Below are 17,805 nucleotides of genomic sequence, written 5' to 3' on the forward strand. Positions count from 1 at the left end.
AGGACAGTATCCTGAGTACAGCTGCATACTCCAGTGCTGTCTCCTCTTATCTCCCTCCTAAACTCCTACCCAGCAGGCCCAGCTGTTCATCTTTCTTCTTTGCAGCATGGTGCAGTGAAACTAACAGCAGGATTCTGGTGGACCTAGGTTTGAAAACTGGCTTTGCCACATATAAGCTATACACCTTAGGCTCATTAATTCTCAGACTCAGGTTTTTCATCTGTAAAACTGGGGAAAAACGCCTAACAGTGTTACTGTGAGGATACCCAGTGTCTGGCACATAGCAAGTATTCAAGGAGAATTTTATCATCATCTAATCATTTTCAACCATTCTGACACTTACTTCAGTTCTGCCTGTGTTCATCTTAAATTATCCCTTCATGTCCTCCCTTTAACCCCTGAAAACAAGGATCTGGATGACATCTTTGAATACTCTCCCACTGCTCCCCCAACTAGTTCCCTGCACGCTAATCAAATCTCCCTGTTGACTAGCAGATCTGGGTGCAGGACCTGAGCACCCTTGCTCATGGTGGAACTGGAGGATTATAAAATGACTCCAATGGTGCAGTACTTAAGCTGAAAGGAAAATAATCATTCAAATTTGAGCTCTAGAACTTTAAGATCCATGCTGACTCTGGTGATGGGGGAAGCCCAGGTGTGAGAAATGATTTGTGCCATTTCTGCAGCTGTTTATGTTACTTGTGGTCAGAGAGGCTCACAGGAAATCAAGAGATTTGGAGGAAGTAAAATGAATCTCACCCACACCTATGATTGGGCAGGGGGAAGCAGAGACCTGAATAAAGAAGTGAGTAAATGGAAATCAACCAGTAGGGAATGTCTTGGCCTCGGACAGCTGTCCTGAATGAGATCCTGAGGCTTTGGCTGGCAGAGCAGAAAGAAGGGAAAACCAGGATGGGGACAGAAAAAGACAGGGAACATTAAAACTCACCCCTAGCTGGCATCTTTGAAAAAGCTAGCTGGGCTGTTTCTGTGCGGTGACCATGCTCGAGCTTCTTCCCTGCAATGGACCTCCTCCCACCTCACGACTGGCTGCCAATTTCTGGTCACCTGCCTGTTTTAAATGCAGTCTTTTTTCCTACTTGGCTGTGAGTTCCTTGGGACTTAAAGCTCTGATTTTTTCTTTATAGGTTTTGAATTCTGGATGTCTACTCTGTGCCTGGACCATAGTGAGGAAACTGTAAGTGGAACTATAAAGAGAATATAATCTTTGGAATTATCCAGACTTCATTTTGAATTCAGGCTCCAGCATCTATCTGCTTGTCTAGTTATATCAGACAAGTCACTTCACCTCTTTGCTTTAGTTTCTTATCTGTAAAATGGCCAAAATGAGATTTATCTTTCAGCTGTGAGATTTCTCTCTTGAGGCACATGTAACATATTACCAGCTCATGAATGGCAGTGATTTGGTGCTCAATCTAATTGGTGGCTCAGGTCAGATCTTGGCCTAGAACATCCAGTAAGTTCAAGGGATGACAACTAACCCCAAAGACAAAAGCTCTTCAATTTTGCAGCTAATTTAGTCCAACCATCTTTAGCTAATTCAATCAGTTCTCATTCACCAGTGGATAAATTGTGCTCATCATGGGCTTAACCATGCAACTAATATGGTTTTGAGAGTGATTTATTAATGGAGCCCTAATTGAGGCTAAATAAATGAGATAAATCTATAAGTCTATAAGTTCAACCAGCAGTCCAGAAACTACCAGTGGCAATATTCAGTTACCTACTTTATTTAGCAATATTTCAACAAATACTTATCGTGTGTCTACTCTGTGCATGCCAGGGATAAGACTATATCCTGTGCCAGCTGGATATTAAGAGAATATTAACTCAGCTATAGTAAGTCTGAGTAGAATATAACTAAGAAGGATGATCGCTGTGGGGTCAGAGTTAGAGCAGAAAGTATACGGCCAGAGATAGAGCCAAGCTGAGAGAGGGACCAAAAGCCAAGGCCAAGAAGCCAATATTGCAAATATTGTTGCAAGAAACTCGATATTGGTCTCAGAGGGATGGTATCAGTATGGATAAAGCCATGTGGGGAGGAGGCTGATGGCTGCTGGGTCAGAATTGAAAGGGACACTCCAGACACACCCGGAGTCAAGATGATCACAAACAGCTAACAGAAGTGAGGACAGAGTAGGAAGGGAGAAACAGAGATCTAAGAGTGATCAGTATGAGACCAGCATGTGTGGGGAGGAAGGGCAGGAATCAGAAGGGGGAAGAGTGAACACGAGGGCTTCTTTTATAGGCTGGCTGCATTCATGTATGTCTGGGTGAACTAACATGATTTATGAGGACCAAATAGATGTAGATTTGTTAGAATCACCACAAAATGCTACATTCTTGAGCCAAATATGACCTGTTGACTTTACAGCTCTGAGCCTATATATTCTTCCTGCAGAAAGTAGGAAACTGCACAGACAAGCAAATATGTGCCTATTTTTTTTTTTTCGTTTTAACTCTGGTCTCAGCACTACGCCCATGTTGTCTAAATTTACTGCACACCCTATTTTCTGCACAGAGCCATCTCATATACTTGTTTTGCTTCCTGAAACTGGATTTCCTGACATTGGCTCTGCTTCTTTTCCAACTTGCACAAAAACTCAATGTCCATTTTATTGTCCAATTCAAATTGGGCTTATCATTGTTTTCCTAATAAAAGTATTTATCAGTCTTCACCCAAAACATGATACCTCTGTTCCCTCTGGCAACTGTGGCTGAAAATAGAGATGGGGCATGTGGTGGTTAATTTTATGTGTCAACTTGACTGGGCTAATGGGTGCCCAGATGGCTGGCAAACATTCTGGGTGAGTCTATACAGGTGTTTCCAGAAGAGATGAGTGTTTGAATCAATAGACTGAGTAAAGAAGATCTGCCTTCACTATGGAGTGAGCATTTCCAATCCACTGAGGGCCAACATAGAACAAAAAGGCAGAGGAAAGGCAAATTTGCTGTTTCTGCTTGAGCTGAGCCATCCTTCTTCTCCAGCCCTTGGACATTAGCACTCCTGGTTCTCAGGCCTCCAGACTCAGACCAAGCCTAACATCTTTGGTTCCTGGTTCTCCAGCCTTTGGGTTGGGCTTGGGCTGGAGCTACATCTCTGGCTTTTCTGGGTTTTCAGCTGGCAGATAGCAGATCATGGGACTTCTTGGCCTCTATAATTGCATGAACCAAAACCTTCATAATAAATCTCTCTCTCTCTCTCTCTCTCTCTCTCTCTATATATATATATATATATATATATATATAAACATATTTATATATATTATATATAAATTCTATTATTGGTTCTCTTTCTCTGGAAAAGCCTGATTAATACAGGGCAAAAGACTCTGCATCTTCCCTGGATGGTTTTAAATGAGCTTTAATCACTCCTCTCCACCCTCATGCAACCATAGCTCAGGCAAGGAGTTTGAACCTGCAATGCATTTTTTTCTCCTTTTATGTAATCAGTTGATATTTTCCTATTTCAGCCCTGGGGTAGATCTGCTTCACTCATTAGCTAACAGAGCTTATTTATTTACCTAAGTAGTCTTGCTTGCCCAGAGGGATGTCTGCTATTTAAAGGAAATGGAGTGTTGTATGATCCCAAATTGCTGTCTTCAGTTCTGGAAAATAAGGTTTGGGAAGGGCTGTCAGTTCAGGATGGTCCCAATAAAAGTTCCATGAGAAAATAAGAGTATACTCCAATGATGTGTCTTGGAATTCAATCGGCTTCTGAATACATCTTAAATTTCTTTTGATGCATGACTTGGTTAAACTTAGTTGAGAATGTTGTTGACCAGAAATTATATTCCACTACTGAAATGCTGATGGCACTCAGGGAACTGGTGCATTCCTTGGAAAAGGTTGACAGAAGGCCTCGAACTCTCTAATTCTTCACAGTCTTTTTGAGCTTTTGTTTTCTTCTATGAAAAAGAAGTAACTTTCCTTCTTGAGTCCCATTTTAGAAATTCTACCTATAAAAGAAAGCTTTTCTAATAGCAGATCAGTTTCCCAATTAATTGTGTTTACATCAGAATCAAAGTGAAGGTAAGGAGAGAAAGTGATAATCAGTTTGCAAGGAAGTCAGTGTCTTTCTCATCCGGCTTCAGCTCGAAAGGCTGTACCAGCTCCAGAAGCAGCTGGCTCATAGAGGGACACTTGTATAGCACCACAGTTGTTAGATATCAGCCATGGAGCCATTAATGGCACCTATTTAATTATTCTGAAACAAGAATGAACTTGTTCTTCTAACTCATGTGTCATGGAGTATTTGAGGAATAGAAAACCTCATAGGAAAACATTTTCTTAGTGGGTCTCCTTAATGGATGGGCATTTGGAATCCTCTCACATGCACCTTAACCCATTTGCTTTGAGTTATATGGCAACTCCTTGAACAAAGGATTTGCTGAAATCTTTTTTTAGCTAAAATTATTGAATTTGTCCCCATGACTGTTCCCTCTCAACTGCTGAAAACCATCCCAACAATACTGTTCTCAGCTCATATACTTCTAATCTAAACTCAGAATGAATTTTTAGAACAAGTATGTTTAGAAGTAGGTTTTTGACATTTTTAAATATTACAATCTGGAACATTTTTTTTTCTGTATCAAATGCACAATGGCAGAATGTACCCCTAATCTCAAAACTTCCATCTTGATACATAATTATCAAGAGTCAAAATGGTCATGATTAGTCAAGCTTCACAATTAAAATCCTCTCTTTGATGAACTTTTGAAATGAAATGCCATTATCATCTAAAACCTCAATCATCTATGATAATGAAGCTCTCAATTAATTCTTTTGTTATTCACAAAAAGATTAATAAGGCTAGTTCATGATTTTTTAAAGTATCCACATCTGTAAGAGGCATACCACATAAACCATATGTAACTAATCTCTTCCAAGAGACACAAGAAACAGATTTGGACATATGTTTTATGGACAGCTAATGTTCCCCCACAATAATGGCTCATGCTAATTATTTTTCTTAAATTGATTATGCTTGCAATAAATTATTATCTTTATGACAATTTCTAGTTTTAGGAAAATGTTCATGAAATTAATGGTGGTTAGTCTAAATGACCTTGCACAGACTTATTGTTTCAGATAAATGCCACATTAAGTGGATAATTGTGATCTGATCCTAAGTCTGCTAACAGCTTCTTCTGGTCCAGCTGTTCCTTTAGAAATGTTGAGCAACATACTGAATCCTACCAGTATTAAGACTCTATTGGAACCTATTGACTGGATAAGTCTTTACATTTGTGTGGAATATTGTCCTGGGCATTTTAACAACTTTGACTTAGGCGGCCAAGTGTGACCACATTGATGGCTTTTACCTATTTCAAGGTGATGATCCACCATGGAAGCCAAAAAATGACTTACACTTTATTTGCCTGTTAGATTCCTAGCTAAAAAAAAAATATTTGGTCATCTTCCTGTGCAAATTCTCCTAAAGTTCACAAGCTTCTTGGTCAAGAAAATCAATCTTTATAATTTAAACTTATTTTGTATCATGTTTTATCCTAGTTGCAAAAATAACTAGGAACTAGGTTCTCAAGTTCTATTAACCATTGATAGACGCACCATTGAGAGAGAAACTATTTATAGAGAAGTGAGATTCTTATAGCTAACAGTAGATGTGGATTACCTATTGCAGGCAGGCCCTGCAGGAGGCTTCTGAAGGGTCAGCTCAGTAGTCCCTTTGTTGTGGTTGGGGAAACATCTCATGAAGTATTCAATTTCAAATGAAATATAAGCTGAATGTCTGAATCTAGCCTCAGCAAAATGAGCTTAGAATCCTAATACTTATCAGGTCTTCTTTTTTATCCCTAATATACCACAATGTTAAAAAATATATGAGGCATTCATTATGTTGGACCCCTCAGGAAGGTTGTGAATGAGACAACTCATTTCACCTGAGCAGTCTACTGAGGACTATCAAGTAGAGAATGACTATACAAGGCTATGGTGTGGTTATGGTGTTGGAGGTGTATGGGCCTGTATAATCAGAGAGGTGCCCCTGAACAAGCTGGGGATTATGGAAGACTTCCTGATAGGAGAGACATCCAGATAGAATTCTAAGAGGTAAATAGTAGTCAAGAGAATGCAAGGTAAGCTGGGTAAGGTCTGAGAAGGCAGAGAGTTTCTTCTAGGTTCTAGACAATAGGTACACATACATAAACTTCCAAAGGCCAGGAAGATTACAGTACATTTTGAGAAGAGTAGTAGCTAATCCTGGGGAGGAAAAAAGTTTGCATTTTATACAGAAAGTAAGGAAGAGTCATAATAGGGTCTTAGGAGGGGACAATGTTATCAGATGTGCGTTTTAGAAAACCCTCTGACAGCAACATGGACTATGGATTGAAGGAGGGTACGGGAGACCCATAAATACACTGGAAATAGAGTCTAGAACTAAGAATGGGGCCCACTTCAATCAGTCTCATTTTTCCGTGTTCTCTGCAAGTAAAATCCACTTTGGGAACCAACTCAACAACTCAAGGGTATTTTCAATTATTCTTTGCAATAACATAATCTACTTCATATGAGAAAAATGCTATTTGCCATAGTTGAAAAATACTCAATTGGTAGTTCTCTGGGAGAAACTACACAGTTTGCTAAAATTTAAATACCCACAGAGTAAAAACAAAGGCAGCTAATAAGAAATGTGTCATTGAAATTGAACAGAAGCTAGAGAAGTCCCGTTTCTTGTTCTTTTTATCTTTTCAAAAGCGTGATTCCACAGCAATTTACCCACACTATCATTCATCCTTTGTATCATTAGCATTTGGGAAAATGCCTGCAACTGTCACCATGAGACAAGCAACATGTAGGAACTAGAAATGCAGTTTGGGGAAATTAGAAAATGAAACTCCTAAAGAGGAGGATTGAATGTTTCATTAAACATAAAGATGATGCAAAAAAAAAAAAAAATCCCTTCTGACTTCAATTGTTGTTGGCTACTAAAATGTCATCATCAATTAGGCCTTTTTGCATGCTCTGTGGTGCAAAACCAATTACCCTGACAGCTCCTGTCCTCAAAACACCAAGATCACTAATGTGGGCGGACAGAAAAGAGCCAGCTTTGATACAAACACATAGTAAAGCAGGTACCAGTTTTTAAAAGAAAGTCATAGGTAATCATTCATTCATTCATTTATTCATGCTAGTATACACCATGCAAAGCAGGGGAAAGGAGCAGAGGGATAAGTGCTAAAACTGGATTAGGTTCATGGCCATAGTAGACTTAGTTATAGTCTGGTAGGAATGTCACATCATTTAATTAAGTGACAGAAAGAAAGGAAAGTGGAAAGTAGTAAGAATCAATAGAGACTGTGTTTCAGTAAATGTAGATCAGGAAAATGTTGGAGGATAGTAGGGAGTAAAAAGTAGAGGGAGGAGAAAGTAACAGCCATTGACATTTTGCTGAACCAAGCACTGTATTTTTGTATTTATATCTTATCTTAGATTTCATGTGATTGGGACTATAATTACTCATATTTTAACATCAGGGAACTAAGACTTAGAAAGATTAAACAGTTTACTGATTCTTGGATATGGGTAGCACTGAGGATCACCATTGTGCCTGGTGTTGGACTTCAAAGCAAGCACATCAATTTATTTCTAGTCTACTCTGGAGTTGAGGTCTCAGAGGGAAGAAGAGATTATGAGTTTGGTTCAGGATTTTGCAGACATTACGGGGTCAAGGAGCCATGGATCACGTATGTTTTTGAGAATTTCATATATATTCTTCAAACAGTAAGACAGAGGGCAGGAAGCATGGAGGTACAGAGTCTCTTCTACTGTGGTACCAAGATGAGTAATTCAGATGATGATACCGGAATTTTAGAATTGAGGTCTCAACCTGCCAAGAATGGGTTCCTGGAAGAAGTGGGGCATAAGTTGGGCCTTTGAAAGTAGGACATGAGCAAAAGGAAGAACAAGGAAACCCTAGGAAGGGAAGTGGGCCCAAGAAAATGAAACCAATTCTGCATTCACTGCAGGGTAATTTGATTCCAGTTAAGGTGTCTGACCAGTGTCTGACCAAGAAGTAGTATTCTGACAATTGCACACCAGAGTGTTCTGCACTGTGTGTGTTGGGAGATTGTGATTTAAGAAGCAGCCAATCGTAGAAAAGGAAAGGCTGAGCTTCTCCTTTAGTCTCCACTTGCCCCTCTCCATCCTTGGATGTGCCCAGGGGACATTTTCCTAGTTTTGACAAATGTAACTTTAGACATCCCTCTCACCCCTTCCCACCTTCCAATCAGAATATATTGATATGTCCCCCTCCAGGAGCCATCACCTCAGAAAAGGGTAAATTAAAAGGAAGAGCGTTCTAAAAATACAAAAATTAGCTGGCGTAGTGGCATGTGCCTATAGTCCCAGCTACTCGGGAGGCTAAGGCAGGAGAATTGCTTGAACCTGGGAAGTGGATGTTGCAGTGAGCCGAGATCGCACCACTGCACTCCAGCCTGGCGCCTGGTGACAGAACGAAACTCTGTCTCAAAAAAAATTAAAAAATTTAAAAAAAGCAAGGGGGTTGAAGATATTAGAGTATATCATTTATTCTCTGGCTGTCATGGTCTCCTCCTACATTTTAAATTTATATACCTGCTTTGTAATTTTTCTCCCATCACTGGTTGAACATACCAACAAATACATTTAATGGCAGAGAACTCAAGCCTGTATGCACATGCCATTCTCCAGTGAAGGTTACAGTAGTGGGATGGAGGGGTGAAGATGGATCACAGGATTCAGGAGTCTTGGATACATTCTGGGCATTGGGCTCAGTCATAGCTGTGATATAAAAACTAATTTGTTTTTATGAGAACTGGGGTAGTAAGCAACTCCTCTTATTCTTCACCTTATTTAAAAGAAAGCAGGTTGGAGGCAGGGTTGCAAGGGAATGTCTAAACAAATCAGAGAAGTGTGACTAGGAGGACAGAGTTAGACTTTCTAAATAGCTCTCTACTCTTCCACCTGAAGTTTGACTGGATGACACATGGCTTGGATGCGTTGGCAGATGACTGATGAATACGATGACTTCTAACAGGCTTAGCTCTATCTGTAATGGGGTGGCTCAGTTGAAATGGCACCAGTTTTCACAGATGAGGTTACCTGTTGAGGTAGAAGACCCAGTGACATATACAGTTTAGAGACATAAAATGCAGTCAATAGGCACATATGCATAGCTTTAAATGTGCCTTTCCAAAGACCTTGGAGAAGCAAGAAATTTCTCTGGTTGTTCATTTCAATTCTGGGTTGGTGAGAAGACTAACTTAGTTTTGAGTGAGTTTCTATAGGGAAGGTAGGAACTCATATTTCCTTTCACTATCACCTTTTGACATCTTAGACATCTTCTTGGTCAATACAGTGCCTTTTTGAGATACATTTTCTCTCTAAATAGCTTACCTTCAGCCTTGCTGTCATTCAGCCCACCATGACAATTTTATATCTCCTATGTAAGAGTGGTCTGATTCCATTTGTGACGAGAGGTGCTGCTATCTGGGCCAAACTTCTTCAAGCACTGTCTCAGTGAAGCTGGTAATCCACATATTGTAAAGATACAAAGTTCTGATTGAATTAAACAGAATATTGCCACAGGAAATAGGGACAAAAAAGGAAAAAATAAAGTCTCTCATGTTTAACACTTCTGTGGACTCAGGCTTTCCCTATTCCAACACCATAAAATATTTATCTATAACTAAGACATCATGCAAAATAAATCAATGGCACCATTCTGTTTTTGAAGAAGCAATCACTTCTACAAAGTCAGAGTTTCTACATAGGGCTATATTTTGATGTGTTAGGGAAAAAAAATCAGCATGATTAGCAAAAGTGGCCAAGTTCGTCTTACTGTTTTAGCTATTATGCTATTCCTGTTTCATTCCCCTTGATGAAATCAGTGGAGGCTTAGGACAAAGCTAGAAACGTAAAGGTGATTAGGAGAGAAATGAAGGAAAAGAAAATAAAGTACCTGTAAAGGCTGAGTGGTGATTACTACTTAGGGAGAGGGAAGGATTAATTAACATTATTAATTAATTAACATTATTCTATCTAATGTAACCCCTCCTCCCTACCACTGTGAACTAGGAAGTCAAATAAAATGTAAGTGAATAAAATAGAATCAAATCTACTTATTTGAAATGTACTTTAAACAGAATTTTTATAAATTCTTAAACATTTCTTTATTACGAAGAATCTACCTATGTGGTAATTACGTTGGTTCAAGTGGCTATTAAAATTTTTAAGCTAATTTGATGCCTACTGTTTAGATGACCTAAAAGTTTATATGTAAACATTTATATGGTAAAAGTAGTTGGAGAAATTATAATATATTATAAAATTGAAACAAAGCTGGTATTTCTAAGTGTGATTCCAAAAACTGAACCCACCAAAGAGGTGGGGAAGGAATAGGTGAAACTAGCAGCATTAAATTATTGCTAAAGTTTCTCCATAAAAAGATACTGTAGATAAAGCTAAAAGTGTAGTATTCAAAACTGAAAAAAAATTACAATATATGACAAAGGACCAATTGGGAGAAACATAATTTTTAATAGAAATTAAATAGCCAACAAGTGTACACAAAATTTTCAACTCCCCTAGTAATGATGTCAAAGATATAGCAAAATGGCAAAGATATTAAAATCAACAATGCTAAGGGAAATATATATTTACATTCATTCATGGGTGTTTAGAAACAATATTGCTAGGTCAAAATTTGACATCACATTTCAAATTTGATCATATCTTTTTGTCTAGAAATGTCGTGCTTAGTAATCTACCCTATGAAATACACCTTGAACATCCTTCACACAAAAATCTGAAATTCAAAATGTTCCAAAATTTGAAGCTTTTTGAGTACTGACATGACACTCAAGAGAAATGCTCAATACATTATTTCAGATTTTGGATTTTTAAAATAAGGAATATTTAGCTGGCATATACTCTTCAAATATTCCCAAATCCAAAAAAACTCAAATCAAATATTTCTCTGGTCCAAAGCATTCCAGAAAAGAGGTACTATCATAATAGAAATTAAATTATAAAATAGGTAATTTCCACTGCATATTGATTAAATAAAAGGATCTGTGCCAAGTAATGTATGCACTTCATCTCATCTAATATTTCCAATAATCTATGAGATGGTGGTCGTTATGTTCTATTTTTCCTTTTTTTAATTATACTTTAAGTTCTGGGGTGCATGTGCAGAACGTGCGTGTTTGTTACACAGGTATACATGTGTCATGGTGGTCTGCTGCACACATCAACCCGTCATCTACACTAGGTATTTCTCCTAATGCTATCCCTCCCCCATCCCCCACCCCTCAACAGGTCCTGGTGTGTGATGTTCCCTTCCCTGTGTCCATGAGTTCTCATTGTTCAACTCCCACCTATTAATGAGAACATGTAGTGTTTGGTCTTCTGTTCTTGGGTTATTTTGCTAAGAATGGTTTCCAGCTTCATCCATGTCCTTGTAAAGGACATGAACTCATTCTTTTTTATGGCTGCATAGTATTCCATGGTGGATGTGTGCCATATTTTCTTTATCCAGTCTATCATTGATGGGCATTTGTGTTGGTTCCAAGTCTTGGCTATTGTGAACAGTGCCACAATAAATATATGTATGCATGTGTCTTTATAGTACAATGATTTATAATCCTTTGGGTATATACCCAGTAATGGGATTACTTGGTCAAATGGTATTTCTAGTTCTAGATCCTTGAGGAATCACCACACTGTCTTCCATATGGTTGAACTAATTTACACTCCCACCAACAGTGTAAAAGTGTTCCCATATTTTCACATGCTCTCTAGCATCTATTGTTTCCTGAATTTTTAATGATTGCCATTCTAACTGGTGTGAGATGGTATCTTATTGCGGTTTTGATTTGCATTTCTCTAATAACCAGTAATAATGACCATTTTTTCATATGTCCGTTCACTGCATATATGTCTTCTTTTGAGAAATGTCTGTTCATACCCTTTGCCCACTCTTTGATAGGGTTGTTTGTTTCTTTCCTTGTAAATTTGTTTAAGTTCTTTGTAGATTCTGGGTATTAGCCCTTTGTCAGATGGGTAGATTGCACAAATTTTCTCCCATTCTGTAGGTTACCTGTTCACTCTGATAATATTTTCTTTACTGTGCAGGAGCTCTTTCATTTAATTAGATCCCATTTGTCAATTTTGGCTTTTGATGCCATTGCTTTTGGTGTTTTAGTCATGAAGTCTTTGCCCATGCCTAAGTCCTGAATGGTATTGTCTAGGTTTTATTCTAGGGTTTTTATGGTTTTATGTCTTACAATTAAGTCTTAAATCCATCTTGAGTTAATTTTTGTATAAGGTATAAGGAAGGGGTCCAGTTTCAGTTTTCTGCATATGGCTAGCCAGTTATCCCAACACCATTTAATAAATAGGAAATCCTTTCCCCATGGCTTGTTTTTTTAAGGTTGGTCAAAGATCAGATGGTTATAGATATGCAGTATTATTTCTGAGGCCTCTATTCTGTTCCATTGGTCTATATCTCTGCTTTGGTACCATACCATGATGTTTTTGTTACTATAGCCTTGTAGTATAGTTTAAATTCAGGTAGCGTGATGCCTACAGCTTTGTTCTTTTTGCTTAGGATTGTCTTGGCTATGCAGGCTCTTTTTTTGATTCCATATGAAAATTGAAGTAGTTTTTTCTAATTCTGAGAAGAAAGTCAATGGTAATTTGATGGGGATAGCATTGAATCTATAAATTACTTTGGGCAGTATGGCCATTTGCATGATATTGATTCTTCCTAACTATGAGCATGGAATGTTTTTCCATTTGTTTGTATACTCTCTTATTTCCTTGAGCAGTGGTTTGTAGTTCTCCTTGAAGAGGTCCTTCACACCCCTTTTAAATTGTATTCCTAGATATTTTCTTCTCTTTGTAGCAATTGTGAATGGGAGCTCACTCATGATTTGGCTCTCTGTTTGTATGTTATTGGTGTATAGGAATGCTTGTGTTTTTTGCAAATTGATTTTGTATCCTGAGATTTTGCTGAAGTTGCTTATTGGCTTAAGGAGATTTTTGGGCTGAGACAATGGGGTTTTCTGAATATACAATCATGTCATCTGCAAACAGGGACTGTTCAACTTCCTGTTTTCCTATTTGAATACCCTTTATTTCTTTCTCTTGCCTGATTGTCCTGGCCAGAACTTCCAATACTATGTTGAATAGGAGTGGTGATAGAGGGCATCCTTGTCTAATGCTGGTTTTCAAAGGGAATGCTTCCAGTTTTTGCCCATTTGGTGTGATATTGGCTGTGAGTTTGTCGTAAATAGCTCTTATTATTTTGAGATACATCCTATCAATACCTAGCTTATTGAGAGTTCTTATTATAAAGGACTGTTGAATTTTGTTGAAGGTCTTTTCTGCATCTATTGAGATAATCTTGTGGTTTTTGTCATTGGTTCTGTTTAAGTGATGGATTACATTAATTTGTGTATGTTGAATCAGGCTTGCATCCCAGGGATGAAGCTGACTTGATTGTGGTGGACAAGCCTCTAGATGAGCTGCTCGATTTGGTTTGCCAGTATTTTACTGAGGATTTTTGCATCGATGTTCATCAGGGATATTGGCCTAAAATTTTTTATTGTCGTTGTTGTGTCTCTGCCAGGTTTTGGTATCAGGGTGATGCTGGCCTCATAAAATGAGTTAGGAAGGATTCCCTCTTTTTCTATTGTTTGGAATAGTTTCAGAAGGAATGGTACCAGCCCCTCTTTGTACCTCCGGTAGAATTTGGCTGTGAATCCATCCAGTCCTGGACTTTTTTGGTTGATAGACTATTAATTGCTGCCTCAATTTCAGTTCTTGTTATTGGTCTATTCAGGTATTCGACTTCTTCCTGGTTTAGTGTTGGGAGGGTCTATGTGTTCAGGAATTTATCTATTTCTTCTAGATTTTCTAATTTATTTGCATAGAGGTGTTTACAGTAGTCTCTGATGGTAGTTTGTATTTCTGTGGGATCAGTGATGATATCCCCTTTATCATTTTTTATTGTATCTATTTGATTCTTCTCTCTTTTCTTCTTTATTAATCTGGCTAGTGGTCTATGTATTTTGTTGATCTTTCCAAAAAACCAGCTCCTGGATTCATTAATTTTTTGAAGGGCTTTTCATCTGTCTCCTTCAGTTCTGCTCTGATCTTAGTTATTTCTTGTCTTCTGCTGGCTGTTGAATTTGATTGCTCTTGCTTCTTTAGTTCTTTCCATTGTAATGTTAGGCTGTTGATTTTAGATCTTTCCTCCTTTCTTTTGTGGGCATTTGGTACTAAAAATTTCCCTCTACACACTGCTTTAAATGTGTCCCAGAGATTCTGGTACGTTGTGTTTTTGTTCTCATTGCTTTCAGAGAACATCTTTATTTCTGCCTTCATTTTGTTATTTACTCAGTAGTCATTCAGGAGAAGGTTGTTCAGGTCTATGCAACTGTGAAGTTTTGAATGAGTTTCTTAATCCTGAGTTCTAATTTGATTGCACTGTGGTCTGAGAGACTGTTTGTTATGATTTCCATTCTTTTGCATTTGCTGAGGAGTGTTTTTACTTCAAATGATATGGTCAACTTTAGAATAAGTGTGATGTGGTGCTGAGAAGAGTGTATATTCTATTAGTTTGAAGTGGACAGATGTTTATCAGGTCTGCTTGGTCCAGAGCTGAGTTCAAGTCCTGGATATCCTTGTTAATTTTCTATATCATTGATTTATCTAATATTGGTAGTGGGGTGTTAAAGTCTCCCACTATTATTGTGTAGGAGTATAAGTCTCTTTGTAGGTCTTTAAGAACTTGCTTTATGAATCTGGGTGCTCGTCTATTGGGTGCATACCTATTTAGGATAGTTAGCTCCCCTTGTTGCATTGATCCCTTTACCATTATGTAATGCCCTTCTTTGTCTCTTTTGATCTTTGTTGATTTAAAGTCTGTTTTATCAGAGACTAGGATTGCAACTCCTGCTTTTTTTGCTTTCCATTTGCTTGGTAAATCTTCCTCCATCCTTTTATTTTGAGTCTATGTGTGTCTTTGCACATGAAATGGGTTTCTTGAATACAGCACACTGATGAGTCTTAACTCATTATCCAATTTACCAGTCTGTGTCTTTTAATTGGGGCATTTAGCCCATTTACATTTAAGGTTAATATTGTTATGTGTGAATTTGATCCTGTAATTATGACTCTAGCTGGCTATTTTGTCCATTAGTTGATGCAGTTTCTTCATAGCATCAATGGTCTTTACAATTTGGTGTGTTTTTGGCATGGCTGGTACTGGTTGTTTCTTTCCATGTTTAGTGCTTCTTTCAGGAGCTCTTGTAAGACAGGCCTGGTGGTGATGAAATCTCTCAGCCGTTGCTTGTCTGTAAAGGATTTTATTTTTCTCCTTTCCTTATGAAGCTTAGTTTGGCTGTTTATAAAATTCTGGGTTGAAAATTCTTTTCTTAAAGAATGTTGAATATTGGCCCCCACTCTGTTCTGGCTTGTAGGGTTTCTGAATAGAGATATGCCATTAGTCTGATAGGCTTCCCTTTGTGGGTAACCTGACATTTTTCTCTGGCTTCCCTTAACATTTTTTTCTTCATTTCAACCTTGGTGAATCTGATGATTATGTGCCTTGGGGTTGCTCTTCTCGAGGAATATCTTTGTGGTGTTCTCTGTATTTCCTGAATTTGAATGTTGGCCTGTCTTGCTAGGTTGGGGAAGGTCTCCTGGATAATTTACTGAAGAGCGCTTTCCAACTTGGTTCCATTCTCCCTGTCACTTTCAGGTATACCAATCAAACGTAGATTTTCACATAGTCCAATATTTCTTGAAGGCTGTTCTTTTCACTCTTTTTTCTCTAGTCCTGTTTTCTCACTTTATTTCATTGAGTTGATCTTCAATCTCTGATATCCTTTCTTCTGCTTGATCAATTTGGCTATCGATACTTATGTATGCTTCACAAAGTTCTCGTACTATGTTTTTCAGCTCCATTGCATCATTCATATTTTTCTCTAGGTTTTCTAGTTTGCAATTGTTCTAACCTTTTTTCAAGATTCTTAGCTTCCTTGCAGTGGGTTAGAACATGCTCCCTGTTTGCCTGGCTATCGCCAGCAGAGGCTACAGAACAATAAAGATTACTGCCTGTTCCTACCTCTGAAAGCTTTGTCCCAGAGGGGTACCTGCCAGATGCCAGCCAGAGCTCTCCTGTATGAGGTGTCTATTGGCCCCTACTGGGAGGTGTCTCCCGGTCTGGATACACGGGTGTCAGGGACCCACTTGAGGAGGCACTCTGTCCCTTGTCAGAACTCCCAACACTGTGCTGGGAGAATCACTGCTCTCTGCAGAGCTGTCAGGCAGGGACATTTAAGTCTACTGAGGCTGCACTCAAAGCTGCCCCATCCCCCAGGTGCTCTGACCCAGGGAGCTCAGTGGACTCTGCCCAGTTCAAACTTCCTGCAGGCTTTGTTTATACTGTGAGGGTGGAACCACCTACTCAAGTCTCAGCAATGGCAGATGCCCCTCTCCCTACCAAGCTCACATCGCAGGTTGACCTCAGACTGCTGTGCTAGCAGGGAGAATTTCAAGCCAGTGGATTTTAGTTTCCTAGGCTCCATGGGGGTGGAAACTGCTGAGCCAGGTGCTGGAAAGAATCTTCTGGTCTGCCAGTTGCAGCCCATGGGAAAAGCACAGAATCCAGGCTGGAATGCACCATTTCTCCCAGTAGAATCTCTCATGGCTTCCCTTGACTAGGAAAGGCAAATCCCCCAACCCCCTGTGCTTCCTGGCTGAGGCGACATCCCACCCTCCTTCGGCTCACTCTCCATGGGCTTCACCCACTGTCCAACCAGTCCCATTGAGATGAACTGGGTACCTCAGTTGGAAATGCAGAAATCACCCACCACCTGCACTGATCTTGCTGGGAGCTGCAGACTGCAGCTGTTCTTATTCGGCCATCTTGCCAGTTCTCCTGTTCTGTTTTTATCTTGAAAAAGAAAGGGTCACCTAAATTTAATAGAAAGTTTGGAAATGAAATAATTGTTTACTGTTAGTATTGTTTTAATTATGAACCAACTTAAAAGTCTAAGAAAGGAATTTGTTGAATTATGTCACAGTTCTACAATGGAATTCAGCCATCCTGACATTAAAAAATGGTATCAAATATTTTTTGACATACAGAGATGTCTTTGATGCATTAAGTGAATGAAAGTAGGTTATGAGAGAGTATATGCAATATCATCTTCTTTTATTTTAAAAATAAATATCTACATATTTTTACCTGTGTACATACCAGATACATTTTTATATGCCTCAAAGTGTATGCATCAAAATATTAATGATATTTATGTCTATAGGATATTAATTTTCTTATATTTTGTTGATTGCTTCTTTTATTTCTCTACATTGAATGTAGTTTATTTGTTTAATATGTAAGGTGACAGAAAAAGAAAGAAGCAAAGAATTTATAAGCCAACTAGAAAACAATTAACAATATGACAGAAACAAAACCTCACATATCAATATTAACCTTGAACATTAATGGTCTATGTGTGCTCCACTTAAAAGATAGAGACTGGTGGAATCAATAACAAAACACAATCCAACTATATGGTTCTTATAAGAAACTAATCTTGTACATGTAGAGACATGTAGACTGAAAGTAAAGGGGTGAAAAGATATTCCATGCAAATGGAAACCATAAGTGATCAAGAATATCTATGCTTATATCTTTATGCTTTAAACTTTAAATCAAAAATAGTCAAAAAATGGAGACAATCATCAAATAAAAATAAAGAGATAAAT

Source organism: Aotus nancymaae, unplaced genomic scaffold, assembly GCF_030222135.1.
Source record: "Aotus nancymaae isolate 86718 unplaced genomic scaffold, 86718_ANA_hifiasm-v0.15.2.pri h1tg000064l_1, whole genome shotgun sequence".
Taxonomy (NCBI): Eukaryota; Metazoa; Chordata; class Mammalia; order Primates; family Aotidae; genus Aotus; species Aotus nancymaae.